The sequence below is a fragment of the Cucurbita pepo genome, chromosome 12 (assembly GCF_057944985.1).
Source record: "Cucurbita pepo subsp. pepo isolate OVF chromosome 12, ASM5794498v1, whole genome shotgun sequence".
Classification (NCBI taxonomy): domain Eukaryota; kingdom Viridiplantae; phylum Streptophyta; class Magnoliopsida; order Cucurbitales; family Cucurbitaceae; genus Cucurbita; species Cucurbita pepo.
In genome coordinates, this window is record NC_141809.1 from 8,687,885 (window position 1) to 8,705,524 (window position 17,640).

The 17,640-nt window shown below is 33.7% G+C and overlaps 1 non-coding gene across 1 annotated transcript; it reads right to left on the minus strand.

Annotated features, from left to right (window-relative positions):
* Positions 1-6,805: 6,805 nt before the first annotated feature.
* Positions 6,806-6,879, minus strand: TRNAT-AGU (transfer RNA threonine (anticodon AGU)). The gene has a single exon. It is a non-coding gene; the product is annotated as a tRNA-Thr (tRNA).
* Between the last annotated feature and the right edge of the window lie 10,761 nt (positions 6,880-17,640).

A 17,640-nucleotide genomic window follows, 5' to 3' on the forward strand; every position in this document is an offset into this window, starting at 1 on the left:
TAGTTCGAGAAAAATTACAAGCTGTAATCATCAAACCATGTTATGTTTCGACTAAAATGCAATTTGTAGATATTTTCACTAAAACATTGGGAAGACGTCAGTTCGAATTTTTGAAAGACAAGTTCGGTGTGATTGACAGACACTCTCCAACTTGAGGGGGAGTATTAAGATATAATATTAGGAGAATATATTATAATAATTAGTGTTGGAATATATCTTATACATTCTTAATTAATATTTTTTTTATTTTATGATTTGATTAGTAGTATATTTTATTTGACTCTCAAGATTTAGTTAGTTAATATTTTCCCTTAATTTTAGGTATTCGTCGGTAGCTTGTATCCTATTTAAACATTGTGAATATTAATGAAGATGTAACTTTCTGTTCCAATTCTATTTCTCATTCTTTAACATAACTCCAAGTCAGAAATAGAACCGGCCTAATTACTTACAAAAGAAACAAGAACAAGAAAAGAAAGAGTGTGGTGTCCTAGCATATCAAGGACACGATAAAGAGCCTACAAGTAGGCTACTTGCTGAGTCTTGTACTCCTTCCTTATTTTGCATTTTTTTTTAGGTAATAAGGAGCTAGTCGAGGTTGGGAGCGGACTCCGAAGCAGGTGTCATAGACAAGCCTCACCCGTCGTCTTCAACCCATTTGTTTTGAAATATTTTGTGTTCGTTCCTTATTCGGTGTTTTAACTATTATGTTGTGTTTTAATTACTCATGTATGAACACTGTTTTGTTTTAAGTAATGTTATGTTTTAAATACTGTTTGTTTTATTTCGTGAAAGTTTACTCACCTTTTTGGAGTATCGAGTCAGACCGGTCCTTACATATGATGACCAGATAAAAGCCTCGTTGGGCTAGGTCATGAAACACTATGAAAATTAGTCTAGGTGAAGGACCCGAATGACCATAACATAAAATTAATTTTCATATTATAGTTTTACTTTTTTAATTAAAGATTTTAGAGAGAAATAGCAGTTTCAATCATATATTTTTCGATTTAAAAAATAACAGTTATCAATGTTCTATTTTTATTATAAACTATTTAACAACAGTAAAAAAAAATAATTAATAAAAGAATTAATTAATAATAACTAATCCCTTCCCTCTCCCAATACCTACCACCCTAAAATACTCAACTAACTTCTTCTCACAAAACCATATGTTACAAAAAAAGAAAAGAAAGAATTAGAAATACAAACAAATGGGTTAGTTTATTTATTTATTTATTTTTGGGTTATTACCGTATCAACGGTTATCTTCCATTACACTCCTTTTCAACTGTAAAGAGTGAAACAAATCATGCACAAACAAATGTGTTCATACCCATCTCTTTTTCTCTCCCATTTCAACCACATGAGTTTATTTTCAACACTTGCACTTTCTCTCTTAATTTCATTATTCTTTGCTAACCAAGTGACTACCATCGAAGGATCATTCCTCCAAAACCCAAAGATTATGGTCAAGATAACAAATGCTCTAAAATCTAAAAATCAGCTCGCTGTTCACTGCAAATCAAGCAATGATAACTTGGGAGTCCACATGCTGACTCCTTTGGCCAGCTACGACTTCAATTTTCGTCCAAACTTATGGGGCACAACATTTTTTTACTGTTCCTTTCAAATGGCCTAGCTCGTTTCATTACTTCAATGTCTACATAGATAAGAGAGATAGAGATAATTGTGAAAGTATTCTATGTTCGTGGCATATGAGTGAGGAAAATGTCTGTATGTTCAACTATAAAACCGATAATTATGATATTTGCTACAACTGGTCAGGCAAAAAATTCATGTATCCATAAATTTGAAAGTTTGATTTTAATATTTAAATAAATAAATATTTTTGATATGTTGTTTATCTGGGATTACTATTATTTTTTTTTTTTTAAAGCTTGACATGATTAGTACGAGTGAAATATAAACGATGTTAATTACCTATCGACATAAATTATAATATGAACATTTGTTAACTTATTTTGGTCACGATTGATAATCAAAACAACTATATCAGATGGGACATTGCATTAGAAGGATTTTGAGGTAGGGTAAAGGTGAGGTAGAGCCTTAGGCTTGGCCTAGAGTAAAGGCAAGTCGGTTAGAGTTGTTACATGTATGATTGAACAAAGTTTAGTTTCTATATAAGTCATGTTCGGTTAGTGACCAACCTTGTCTAAAGTCTAATGTAGCCATAAAGTCAGGCAAAAAAAAGATTTTTCATGAGTGTGACAAAATCGTGACGTTGTATGGTTGAAAATGTACGACTGGGACAATATTTGAAAATGCTAACACAATGTACAGGGAGGTCCATCGAATCAAGTTCACAACCAATTATTATTAGAAGACAGTCACGGGGTAGTAGTCCCATTTATTTTAGTTCCCAACTTTGGGAGAAATTAATAGAAAATGTTGGGTTTATATAAGGAAATGATAAAACAAATATATGATACAAAAGGCACTTTACATCATGTCATAAGGTAATAATATATACATTTTCCTTGAGAAATGACATATTAGAGGAGGAAAATACGGACTTACCCTAAGAAGGCATTTCGCAACTCGATCGTAGACGGTAAAATAACAATTTAAAGGGTCATTATTTTTTTAAACAAATTGAGAACGAGGAGTTTCCAAAATTTCTAAACCATTTTAGATTATAAAGAACAATAAACGGGGTTTGTCAAATAGTTATCAAATTGTTGTGTCATTTAATGAAAGAAAGTAAGAACTATTTCAAATGAACCCTATGTAGCTGATCTAGATTTCTTCGTGGTGGTTTGGTTTAAGGTTTTGTTTACGACGCTTATGAATGAAATAATTATGTTTGGTGTAGTATGGAAAATGTTATAAGAAAGAGAGGACCAATTCATCTTAGGATCATGTATTCATGATACGTAGATGTACGACAAAGAGACTAGTAAAGAGTTAACCAATTCATCTTGGGATCATGTATAAAACTGTGATTGATAAATACGATTTGGGGAGCCAAGTGATGGGATATGATGTAACACCCCAAAAAAAATAAAGGAAATTAGCTCCAAAAATAACAAGCGCCCCATGTAAGATCCAAAGGATTCAAGGACTTGAAATTAAGAGGATCAAGCAAGTATGCTCTAGACATTTTTCAAAGAAATTCAACATCTCAAGACTTGTTTACTCGAGAAATTCCTTATCAAAGATTTAGGGAATTTGTAATATATTATAGGCATTCATTTTTCAAGACACAGGTCTTACAGGAGCACATCCAGAAAGATTTCCTATGGAGCATAATCTGAAACTTTCTTTAACAGAAGGGGAGAAGTTGAATTATCCAAGTAAATACAGACGGTTGATTGGAAGATTAATATGTTTATCCGTTACTAGGCCTGACATAGTGTATTCAGTTCGTGTGCTTAGTCAATTTATGCATGAACCAAGAAAACCACATTGGGAGGCAACTCTTCGAGTTCTGAGATACATCAAAGGTATTCCTGGTCAAGGACTTGTACTACCATCTGAAAACAACTTAAGATTACAAGCATATTGCGATTCAGACTGGGGCGGTTGTCGAACTTCCAGACCGTTAATTTCTAGGTTCTGCATTTTCCTTGGAAATTCAATTATTCCTTGGAAGTCTAAAAAGCAAACCAATGTGTCCAGATCATCAGCAGAAGCCGAGTGTCGAGCTGTGGCAAATACTTGTTTAGAGTTAGCTTGGTTAAAATACATTCTTCAAGACTTGAAAGTTCCACTGTCCAAACCAGCATTATTGTATTGTGATAATCAAGCATCATTACAGATAGCAGCCAATCCAGTTTTTCATAAACGTACGAAACACATAAAAATAGATTGTCATATAGTTCGAGAAAAATTACAAGCTAGAATCATCAAACCATGGTCGAGAAAAAACTTCAACTTATTAGAGATTTGGGAACTGCGACAACAATAGTATCCCACAAATCAGGTAAAGAGTACATCAAAATCAGTTCTTTAATTTCATCTTCAAAAATTAATTTTCATTGAATTTAGTTGACTTAAACTCATATTGAATTCATTATATGATCCACAACTGGAACTACCTTTAGACATTTATAGATTGAAAAATCTCCTCATCAAATACACCTTGTTCATACCCAACGGTTTTTCGTACCTATTCAATAGCGCCTTCAATAGAACTTACGTTGTCTTCTCCTTGATAATGTTAAACGCCACATTTTTGGACAGTGTCAACCAAATTAACCCTAAGGCCTGCCGATCCATGAGCTTTCACTGCTCTGTGGTTATGATATTTGGTTTCACCCCAATAGGGATTCATGGAGATCTTTTTGGTACAGAAAATCTTCCATCTGCATCTTCTAGAAACCAAATCGGATTGATCAAACTTCTCAATTCTAATCTTTGAGCTTCATCTTCACAGATGTTATAACCAAGATCAAATTTGAGTCATATATAATTATGCGTCTGTCATGTTTTCATTCTGCGTCTGTCATGTTTTCAGGCATCTCCTCTACGAGAGAAGCAGGAAGGTCTTGCATGGCCAGCAAATCAGTAACTTCGCCTTACCAAACACAAAAATTATTGATTCCATCAAAATTTTCTACTTCAAGATTAGAACTCAAAATTCTCGATTCACGTTCTGATTTAATATCAGATGACTCTGCCATTTGTAACAAGTAATTTGGATGAAAGTAGAAAAACACAATTCTTGAAAATTGATTTTCAAGAAGATAAGCACGATTGTGAGCACGTTTCATGGTTGATGGGGGTAAAAAACTTTTAGAATTCTCGAAATACGACAACCACGCTTTGATTCCACTTGTTGTGTGCCGAAATGCTCCACAAAAATATGATACTAATTGTTGTACCAATAGTGGAAGCAAGATCGAAAATGGCTTTAATCTTATATTATAATAAAGTTAATTGTGGCTTTTGTTGGGGTTCAAGTTGTTACAAGAATTCAACATATAAACAGGTACCTACGACATATAACGTTCATGTTGTATATGGACATTTGGGGAACGACCCTCTTTTGTTGACGGAAAGAAATATTCTCTATACTATTTAATGTACTGGTTCACAATCATGGAGAATACGTACTAAATGGCAATAATGCTCTAAACAGGTGCTCTAACCAACTGAGCTACTATAGCTACTTGAAACAAAAAACATAACAATTCTTAAATCACCAAACGAATAAACACCCAAGCTAGTGTATCATAAAATACAAACCAAAAGACATATTTATATGAATGAGAAAAATAAGCAAAATACTAATTTGTCTTTATAATGTAAACCCAAATCAAATAAAATTGTATTACGAAATAGATATGTTATGAAACTCTTGAAATTCGATCTAATATTACTGTTGAAGAACAAGATGTTTAGATCTAAATTATCCAAGAAACCACAAAACGATAAGCAATCAATCCAAGAGAAAGTTTTTGAACCGATTACCTCAATTATCAAGATAAAGAGTAAAAAGAAAAGAAAAAAAAACTAATTTATAAACTCATGATTCGAATCGCTTCACAGAATAACTCGGTCAAGACTACTTGCATAACTCTAGCACGTAAATCTAAACACAAGAAATGCAAAAGAACAAGTTCATGGGTAAAGAAACATACTATTCAACTTTCATTCTAATATCCAAAATCTTTGTACTATACTAATAACATAACTTACTATTTATAACCTTGAAAATAAACCTTTAAAGTAATATATAGTCCATTGAAATGTTGTAAATGTCTTGTCCATCAATACCATAACGTCCATTAATTAATTTTAACTTAAAATTTTAATATAATATTCTAAAGTGAAAAAAATACTATAAAACATCTCTAAATTCAAACACGTAACCTACAATCTTATTATCCACCAAGAAGTTTTTGTGGCATAATTAAGACACATTATTCGTTCATTCTCCCATTCTTCAAGAGGATTCGTCATCGAATTCAATTGATTTCCTTGTAATGCAAACTTAAAATTATTTTCATTCCGTGGTTTTAATCTTGTCGAGGTCTTCCCTTTTATCTTTAGGTCATGCATGGATGTAAAAGTGAAATGGGAGTGCCGCTTCCTGTGCAGCCCATTGGTCTTATTTTTTTCCATGAGTTAGATATTGGCACGAGTTGAAATTAATTATTCAAACTTGCTTTATAATAAGCATTTTAATTTTCTGCAAGAATTCAATCGAAAAGGTAGATACACTTAGTTTGAGTGCTCCCCTTAGAAAGAAAATTCTTTTACTTCCAAGTTTCTGTATATGTACCTTTTGTATACAAAACATTGTTCTCCTAAAAAACTAGAATCATCTTTCTTTTTAGTCTCTATCCGCGTCAAATATTTCTTTTTATTTTTCATTTTCTTCACTTTTTGTCTCTAATGGCCATATACTGTGTTTGCTGGCCTACCTAGAACCTAAAACTATGATACCAAATGACCCAATGTTCTAAAACTTTTAGAATTCAATCAAACAACATTGTTGAAAAATAAGATATTTAGATCTTAATTATCTAAGAACCAAAAAACAATAAGAAAGCTAAGTCAAGAGAACAAATGAATTTATGCTGTTGATGAGAGTTGAACTCAAGACCTCTCGCTTACAAAACAAGTGCTCTAACCAACTAAGCTACAAGAACAACTTCAAAAATCTACGTATCGAAGACTAAAATAATGTGTTATCTTCCACTTAAAATAGGATTTTTTTATGTTTTGTTGCCTATCGTGGGGTGGGTTTTGCATGTTATGTTTTGTTGCCTATCGTGGCTAAGTTGTTACAAGCATTGTATTTTTTTGGTGGAAACATACTAGAGGGCAATAATACTCTTGTTGAGAGTTGAACTCAAGACCTCCCACTTACTAAACGGGTGCTCTAACCAACTGAGCTACAAGAGCTACTTGAAACTAAAAACATATTAATTCTTGAATTGCCAAAACAAATAAACACCCAAGCAACTAGGGAAGAGAACAGAAAAGACTACTACAATACACTGTACATAGAATTGTATCATAAAATACAAACCAAAGAGACATATTTATAGGAATGAGAAAAATAAGCAAAATACTAATTTGTCTTTATAATGTAAACCCAAATCAAATAAAATTGTATTATAAAATAGATATGTTGTGAAACTCTTGGAATTCAATCTAATATTATCCAAGAAACCCCAAAACCATAAGGATAAAGAGAAAAGAAAAAACTCGTTTATAAACTCATGATCCACCAAGAAGTTTTTGTGGCATAATTAAGACACCTTATTTCGTTCATTCTCCCCTCTATCATCATTTGAAATACATATTATGTATCCTACCTAGAACCTAAAGCTTTGGTAAAATTTTAGAATTCAGTCTAACAACATTGAATTTATTTATGCTCTTGTTGAGAGTTGAACTCAAGATCTCTTGCTTACGAAACAAGTGCTCTAGCTAACTGAGTTACGAGTGCCACTTGAAAAAAATACGTATCGAAGACTAAAACGACAACCAAACAAATACTCGAACACTAAATCTTAGGTTTTTTATTCCATGTTAACTTTATGAAAGGAAAAAAGAAAAACGACTAGGATATACATTGTATGTAAAATTGTATTATGAAATACATACCTAAGAGACCTATTTTGTTACACCCCAAATTTTGAGGCATCGAAAGATCGAGAGTGACTCAAATACACTATGCAATGCATGAAAATGAAAGAACAACTAACAGAAAAAACAGTTACAAAAAAATTTGTGCGAGTTTAAAACTTTACAAGCAATGTGATAAACTCGAAGCAAGAATCAAAATGTATATTTACATATGCCTAGTTCATGTAACGAGTGAACAAGATTGGGGGAACATTGAAGAGTTCGTTCCCTTCCATTGGTATAGAGCCTGTTGATTTTTATTTTGAATTAAAAGTAGTATAGTGGGTATTTGATTTCTCATATATAAGATATATGTAATATTGTTTTGTAAAATTGATTGTTTTTGGCATATCAGTGTGGCATTAGATTTACCGATTTGTTAGACAAATGTATACGGTTAGGTTCATTGTAAATTGAAAAGTGACAGCGGCGGCCATGACCACGTTCATCCATTCGCAGTACAATTTAGAGTTTTGAAAGCCTAATTTTACTACATTTGGAATTGTTCCAAATTTTTTTTTTTAAAAAAACTATCTTAAGAATTATTCTAAAAGTAAAATATGTATATTTAGAATTGTTCGAATAGGAAAAGTTCTCTATTTGGAATTGTTCCAACCACGAAATAATCCTAATTTTTTTTACATATGGAATAGTTCCATACGAGAGAAAGATCTCAAACCCTAATTTTATTACATATGGAATAGTTACATATCGGTGTTGGGTTTTATGTCCTAAAACTCATAGTTTGTAAACAAAAACATATTATATTTTCAATAAAGCTATTATTGTTGTTTATTCAATAAAGATTGTTATTGAATAAAGTGAACTTTACGATTATTAATCTAAATCCAATAAACAAAGAACACTCTGGCTATAGTATGATTACTTGAACTATATGTAGAGACATAAGAGTGGATCAAGTTCAAGTATATAGTCAAAATAATCTATAGTATAAGGATAAGGTTGAGTACCTTATTTTAGGGACACTATGGATGCGACCCACTTTTGTATATGATATAAACAATGTGATCACTAAATTGTACATATGGAGACATGTGAGTGGGGGCGTCCTATGCAATGAGTATTGCATAAGATCGGACCATGAAGAAAACAACTCTCACTTTATAATGTCGTTTACTGTTGAGACTGATTTTCTTTTCATTCGATAAGCTAGGTAACTCGGTTTTAATCCTGAGCTAACCATAAACTCCTGTTTATTCGGAATTATCCTTAGATTTGCATGGGTGAGAGTGTTTCTAGTTCGCCGACTCAATAGGCCTCCCATTTCAGGGGTAAGACTGGGTGAATGGCTAAGGACGTGGGGTGCAAGATGGAATTCACTCTTACCCACTTTCAGGGATAGAAGAGAGGTAGTTCCCTTAAGCACTGACTCCAGGTCTTGAACAAGGGGCCCCACCCTCTCATTGGCCTGAGAGGGATTCGGTTTACTTGTTGGACCAGAAACCAATTGTTCATTAGAGGATCAGTGAGACATAAGGAACAAGAAGTAACTTTAGGGGTAAAACGGTAAATTGACCCAGCTCTAGTTATGAACAACCTGTGAAGGATCGACTTACTAATCATGGTTATATCAAATGGACAGAAATATATCTATAGTGAGGGGAGTGCAACTACTAGTCTATAGTGGATTGTCCTAGTAGTTAACGAGTGTTGGTTAACATGGTTAATGAGTTTAACCGGTTAATCTTGGATCGTTGGAGCCCATGATCTATAGGTCCATTAGGTCCCTCTGCTAGCTCATATCGGACTAAACCATAGAACAGTGTGACGAGTGAGTTCGAAGTGTTTGAATTCAAATTAGGAAATATACTACATATATACGATATATTTAACCGCAGTTTTGTTTTATTTACGAATTAAACAAAACGAGAGAATCTGATAATCAAATTATGTGTCGGAATTGATTGGGATTGGCATTTGAATTAATATTAAATATTAATTAAATACTTTAATTAATCATTTAATGTTACTTTAATTTGAAATTAATTATTCAAATTAATTGTTGAATTAAAATGAAGAAATGTAAAATGTTGACTTCATTTAATGGAAAAATCCATGTGAGTGGAATTTTGAGGTGTCAAAATTTGGTTAACTGAAACATGCATGCTTGCCACATAATCCGAAACATTTGAGTGGAATTTTGAGTGTCAAAATTTGGTGATCTCAAATTTGCATGAACATGCAAACATGACTCTTTAAATAGAGTGATCATGGTACATGGAAGGTCTTCTTCTTCTTGGTGAAAAACCTTGAGAAAAACCTCTCACAAACACTCTCTTCATATATACAAAATCTCTCCCAAGTTTAGTCACTCACCGGATTTCACAATCCCGTTCTAAGACCGTAGGATAGTGGAGAAGACACTAGTGGTGGTTCAAAACCTATTCATGATGAAAAAGAAATTTGAACTACAAAAGGTTAGTATTCAAACTCATTAAGTTTTAATACTTATGAACATGGTAGTTATTTACTATAATTTATGTTCTAAAAGTGCCTAAGATCCAAATTGCTTGCGCATGTGTTATATTAACACCATCAATCGACAAAATCTCGAACCCTAATTTTATTAGATTTGGAATTGGTTACCATAGGAAAGATCTTAAAATCTAGTTTTATTAAATTTGGAATTGTTCCAAACATAAAAGATCTTGAACATCAAGATATGTCTTCCATCTAAATTATTGTAATTTAATTCATTTTCAATTTCTAGGATATGCCAGATATGCCGGTCAATTTTGATTTTTTTTTTAAAATTTAATTATGCATATGTTCTATGTTTTAAATTGATTGAATAAATGCATCTGGTATGTCATTTAGTTTAAAATCCCATTATAGGTTAAGCATAATCATGCATTTTAATTGTTTTTTTAAATATAAATATTATATTTGAAATTTTTTTATTAGGTTGTTTTCTTATAGAAATAAGATGATTTCTTAATTAGGATGTATTTTCTTTATGCATTCGAGTATAATTGTTATGCTTGGAAATTAAATTAGGATATTTATTTCTTAAATTGAATTCATGATATTTACCTAATATGATTATGATTTGTTCTAATATGATTAGAATTTTGAGTAATCTATTAAATTTAATTTTAAAGGGTTTAAAATGCTAGATTTTTAAGATTATTCAAGAAGGGAATTAGTTTTCAAGTTTGTGATCCTCACGAGTGGTTCAAGTTGTTTTTAATTATTAATGTAATAATTTAGTTAATTGTTTGTTTTAAAATGCCAAAACCAATCCACTTTAGCGTGTTTAATTAATTATGCATTATGAATGTATGGTTTAATTAAATAGAAAATGTATATGCATAAAGTATGTCATATAGATTTAAAATCCCACCATAGGCTAAGCATGTTTCATGCATTCCAAGTATGTTATAAGTGTTATAATGTATAGTATGCATGTTTAGGGTTCCATGAGTAATAGATATAAATTGTTATATTATTGCATGGAATGGATGATTATATAATTGTTATATAAAGCATGTTAGATGCATGTTATAGGTTATTTTCAACGTCATAAAACGAGATAGACGTTAAATCTATAATAAAGATAAGTGCATGCTCACTTAGGGTTAAGAACCGAGCACGATCAATTTTAAAAGTTAAAATAGGTCGATGTCTTACAAAATTGTGGTTACGAGAAAGCTCACCTGGCACGATCTTGTCTAAGGCTTGAGGTACTTAAGTTGACGGTTTACGGAACACCTACTACTTAGAGATCGGACCAGGACTTGAGCTTAGTTAGCCCAGTTTTATGAGCATGCTTGAGTGATGTAAGTTTTGGAAAAATCACCTAGACTTAGGTTATATTTAATTAGCCGGAATATACTTGAGTAATGAGTATACCCAACTGTCTAAAATACTTAGTGGGAGGAAAAAGGTATATAAGATACATTGTTTTCCTTTTCACGCTCTCTGAAAAATTCACACCGTGAGATTCATGCTCGGCCTCGTGTCGCCCTGGGAGCGTCCTCCATTCGAAAGGTATTTGCATGAGTCAATAACAAGGTGAATAGAGAAAGTATTTATAGTAAGTGGGAGAAGGAAGTATATCAACACGTCCTATGGTCTCCACCACTAGGTTGCACCGTGAGATTCCTATGTTCCGCCTGCATGTTGCCCTAGAGCAACTACCCATTCGGAGGGTCGTAACATGGGAGTCGAAACAACGCAAACTCCAGAAATGGATAGGATTTCTTAGATCCGTTCCCAACTTTGGCTTTTTCATTCGATAGCATTGTTGAGACCGATCTTTGAGGTCTGAAAATGGTGGGTCACACTTACGAAGAATTACTAAGAGTTAGTATATTCTTGACCAAAATAACGATAACTAAAAACACTGTAGAAACAAGAGTTATTCTGGGACTTGTGTTTAAGTCAAGAATGTCTTGATTTAGTGAATGAGTGATTGACTGCCCCTCGGTAGCAGTTGCTCTAACTCACTAAAGTATCGTTGCAAATTAATAATTTTTGGGTACATTACATTTGCTAAAACTGATTGGATTAAACAGGATTAAGTCAAATCACTAATAGAATTTTCTTTATATCACAGCATAACTCAATAGTACAATTACTCGCTTCTGAGAAATTAAACGGCGACAATTACGCAACTTGGAAATCAAACCTAAACACAATACTGGTAATTGATGATTTAAGGTTTGTTTTAACTGAGGAGTGTCCTCCAAACCCCAGCTCAAATGCAAACCGAACAGTTCGGGATGCGTATGACAGATGGATAAAGGCAAATGACAAAGCCCGAGTGTACATTCTAGCCAGCATATCTGATGTTTTGGCTAAGAAACACGATGTTATGGGTACTGCTAAAGAGATTATGGAATCTCTAAAAGGGATGTTTGGACAACCGTCCTTCTCCCTTAGACATGAAGCCATAAAATACATTTACAACTGCCGTATGAAAGAAGGGACCTCAATTAGAGAACATGTCCTGGACATGATGATCCATTTCAATGTGGCAGAAGAAAATGAAGCTATCATTGATGAGAAGATTCAAGTCAGTTTTATCATGATGTCTCTCCCGAAGGGCTTCTTCCAGTTCCGCACCAATGTGGTAATGAACAAAATAGAATATAACTTGACTGCTCTTCTCAATGAGCTACAGACTTATCAGTCCCTCTTAACGAACAAGGAACAAATAGGAGAAGCAAATGTTGTTATCTCAAAGAAATTACTACGAGGATCGTCCTCCAAAAATAAGTCTGGACCTTTTAACTTCTAAAAAGTGTTTTGATGAAGAAGAAGGGTAAAGGGAAAAATAAGATTCCTACTAACCGCAAACACAAGATTCAAAAAGAAGATAAAGGAAAATGTTTCCATTGCAACGAAAATGGGCACTGGAAGAGAAATTGCCCAAAATACCTTACAGAGAAGAAAGTCGAAAAGACACAACAAGGTAAATATGATTTACTCGTTGTAGAAATATTTTTAGTAGAGTATGACAACTCAACTTGGATACTAGATTCAGGGGCAACTAATCATATTTGTTCTTTTTACCAGGAAACTAGCTCCTGGAGAATGCTTGCGGACGGCGAGATAACACTTAGGGTTGGAACAGGAGAGGTTGTCTCAGCAAGATCAGTAGGAAATTTAAAGTTGTTTTTTTTGGAGATAGATTCATTATATTAGATAATGTACTTTTTGCTCCTGAAATAAAAAGAAATCTAATATCTATCTCTTGTTTATTAGAGCAATTGTATAAAGTATCTTTTGAAATCAATGAAGTGTTCATTTGCAAAAGAGGTATTCATATTTGTTCTGCAAAACTAGAAAACAAGTTATATATGTTAAAACCGAGTGAAAAAAAAGCTATTTTAAATACCGAGATGTTTAAAACAGCTGAAACTCAAAATAAACGACAAAAGATTTCTCCTAATACCTATCTTTGGCACTTAAGACTAGGCCACATTAATCTCAATAGGATTGAGAGATTGGTTAAAAGAGAACTTGTAAATGAGTTAGAAGACAACTCTTTACCTCCATGTGAGTCTTGTCTTGAGGGTAAAATGACTAAACGATCGTTTTCCGAAAAAGGTTATAGAGCCAAAGAAACCTTAGAACTGGTGCATACAGATCTCTGTGGTCCAATGAATGTCAAAGCACGAGGAGGGTATGAATATTTCATCAATTTTATTGATGATTATTCAAGGTATGGCTATCTTTACCTAATGCGTCACAAGTTCGAAGCTCTTGAAAATTTTAGAGAGTATAAGACTGAGGTTGAGAATCTATTAGGTAAAACTATTAAAACACTTCGATCAGATCGAGGAGGAGAGTACATGGACTTAAGATTTCAGGACTATATGATAGAACATGGAATAAGATCTCAACTCTCAGCCCCTGGTATGCCTCAACAAAATGGTGTACAGAAAGGAGAAATAGAACTCTGTTAGACATGGTTCGGTCTATGATGAGTTTCGCTCAATTACCCGATCCGTTTTGGGGATATGCAGTGGAGACTTCTACATACATTTTGAACATGGTTTCTACTAAGAGTGTTTCAAAAACACCTTATGAGTTATGGAAAGGGCGCAAAGGTAGTTTACGTCACTTCAGAATTTGGGGATGTTCGGCACATGTGTTGTTGCAAAACCCAAAAAAATTAGAACGTCGTTCAAAATTATGTCTATTCGTAGGATACCCCAAAGAGACGAAAGGTGGTTTGTTTTATGACCCTCAAGAAAATAGAGTGTTCGTATCAACAAATGCTACATTCTTAGAGGAAGACTGTAACGACCCGAAAAAAAAAAATAATAATAATAAGTAAATAATAATTATAAAAAAAAAAAAAAATTATCGACCCTCTCTCCACCTTCCCCAAATATTTCCCCAACACCTCCAACTGCAAAATGATCTGCAAAAGAAAGAAACAAAACAGAAACAAAAAAAATGGTAGATTTTGGGAATGAGAAAAATGGGAGAAAGAAACAAAAGAAAGATAGAAGATTTTGGGAGAGAAAAATTGGATCCAATGGCTTCACTCCAAGGAGATTTGATAGGAAGGGAAAGAGAGAAAACTTATGGGTAAGTTAGATCTCCTCTTCTCTTATTTTTGCACGAAATAGAAAAGTTATTTTAGATCTCTTTTTTCAATTATTTAGATTTTTGGATATCTTATTGAAAATCAAAATTGATTGAAAAATGGTTTTGTCAATTGCATGGATCATCATTTTTAGGAAAGAGAAGAAAATCATAATTGATTGATGCATAGTCAGTTTTATGAAGGAAAATAAGAATGGATTGTAAATGACTTATTTGATTGGATAGTCATCTGCAAAAGAGAAGAAAACAGAATAGATTGAAAATGGCTTCGGTTAATAATAGTAGTTTGTAGGAAAGAGAAGAAAACAGAATAGATTGAAAATATTTTTCTGTTAATTGGAGAGTGGAAAGAGAGGAGAACAGAACTGATTGAAATTTGTTTTATAATTGCAAAATGATTTATAGGAAAAAAAAAAAATACAGAGAGAAGAGAACAAAGAGGTACAACATAAGAGAAGGAAAATGGAAGATGTGAAAAATTATTATTGTTTGCATCCAGAGAATATAATATTATAACAAACCATAGTTGGATTGAATGATTCGAAGCAGCATGAAATAATATTGACATATTTTCAATTTGAGTTTTAGAAAATTTAGAAACAATGAAAACTTGGAATTCGATTTTTACTCAGACCGTTTTAGAGCCGTATTTCACATTGTTAGTTGGATTATTAATTAAAATGTGAAATACTAACAAAAGGTGACGAACGATGGGATATGAAGCGAACTCCAGCAACCTTTGGAGCAGCTCTCGAGGAACGGGTGCTTACGTTAATTAAATTAGGGAATACTTCGGCTGAGGCCAACCAGGTAAGTGGCCTTACTATAGAATAGGCTAAAAATTGTATGAGTTACGATGATGTATGAACTATGTCGTACGATGCGGTAGATGAGTTATGATAATGTATGATGTATGACTTTGATGATGTATGAGTTATGATGATGTGTGGGTTATGATACCTGATGATGTGCTCAGTATATATATATTTTGATGAATGTCGTACTTGATATGTTTGATGCACTTTGTGGCAATATGATGAGTATGATGATTGCGTGACGTTTACCTTAATATGATGACATTTTTCATATTGAGCATGCTATATGATGATGAGTGCCATATTGCATCATGTCGTTAGATCGACATAGGACACAACCCTAAGAGCGTGAAAATGATATTAATATAAATATTCACGAGTATGTGTTACCTAGAGTAACAAAGAGATGAGACTAGAGGGTTGTGTCAGAAGAGACATTATGATGGATTTAGAGGGACCTCATGCATATTGTATGTTCATAAGCATAGGGCTACTTCCCCTAGAGATGATGAGTGCGGACGCGAATCGTATGATGAGCGCGTATGCGCACAGGTGCAAAAGCACACAGATGAGGGCGTTCATGAGGTGCATGACACTCTGGGGTTCAGCTGACCTCCGGACGTCGCTACAGATTAGCTTGACCAGAGGGTCCAGGGGGTGTGCGAGCGCCCTAGGGATTCACACTCGTACGTGTGAGTCGTGTGTAGGGAAGTACTACACATCCAATTTGTCCAAGACTGGAGGCCACCCCTAAGATGATTAGAGATAGGTCCCTAAATCATGATTGCATGTGTTTGCATTTGCATGACCCCTATAGTGGGGCCACTTACTGAGTATTCTTTGAAATACTCAGGCCGTGTGCCACATCATTTTTCAGGTAAAGGCAAGGCGCACTTGTACGGAGGACGGCGGCATCGCGAGCAGAGACTGTGGCACGTGCATAAGGTAGATTCATATTTAAATTTCTAGTCTTAAGTTAGAATAGGTTGTTTTGCATTTCATTGTTTTAAATTATTTTGTATTTGTTTTTGTTTTCTCTAAATTTCAGTTTTCCAGAGAAGAAGTTGTTTTTAAACGTTTTTTTGAAGTTAACGTTATCAACTATGTTCATGTAAGAGTTATATTTCCGCATTATAGATGGGCATGAGACGTTAGTAGCGACTCTGAGTATGTGGAAATTTAGGGTCGTTACAAAGACCACGTAAGAAATCATCAACCTTGCAGCAAACTAGTATTAAGTGAGATTTCTAAAGAAGCTACTGATAAAACAACAAGAGTTGTTGATTAAGCTGGTCCTTCAACAAGAGTTGTTGATGGAGCTGACACTTCTGGTCAATCACATTCTTCAAGAGTTGAGAATGCCTCGACGTAGTGGGAGGGTTATAACTCAACCCGATCGTTACTTGGGTTTGGTAGAAACTCAAGTCATCATACTTGATGTTGGCGTTGAGGATCCATTGACCTATAAACAGGCAATGAATGAGGAAGATAGAGATCAGTGGATTAAAGCCATGAATCTTGAAATGGAGTCAATGTACTTCAATTCAGTCTGGGAACTTGTAGATCAACTAGATGGAGTAAAATCTATTGGTTGCAAATGATTCTATAAGAGGAAACGAGACCAAACCAGTAAGGTACAAACCTTTAAAGCTCGACTAGTAGCAAAGGGTTATACCCAAAGAGAGGGGGTGGACTATGAAGAAACCTTCTCTCCTGTTGCTCTGCTTAAATCGATTAGAATACTCTTGTCTATTGCCACATTTTATGATTATGAAATTTGGCAAATGGATGTTAAGACAACCTTTCTAAACGGCAATCTTGAAGAGAGTATCTATATGGCTCAACTAGAGGGGTTCATTGAACAAGATCACGAGCAAAGGGTTTGCAAGCTTAAAAGATCCATTTATGGGTTGAAGCAAGCATCTCAATCCTGGAATATAAAGTTTGATACTGCGATCAAATCTTATTGCTTTAAACAGAATTTTGATGAACCTTGTGTTTATAAAAGGATAGTCAACTTTACAAGAGCTTTCCTGGTGTTGTGCGTTGACGATTACTCATTGGAAATGATGTGGGATTTCTGACTGACATTAAGCATTGGCTAGCGACACAATTCCAAATGAAAGATTTGGGA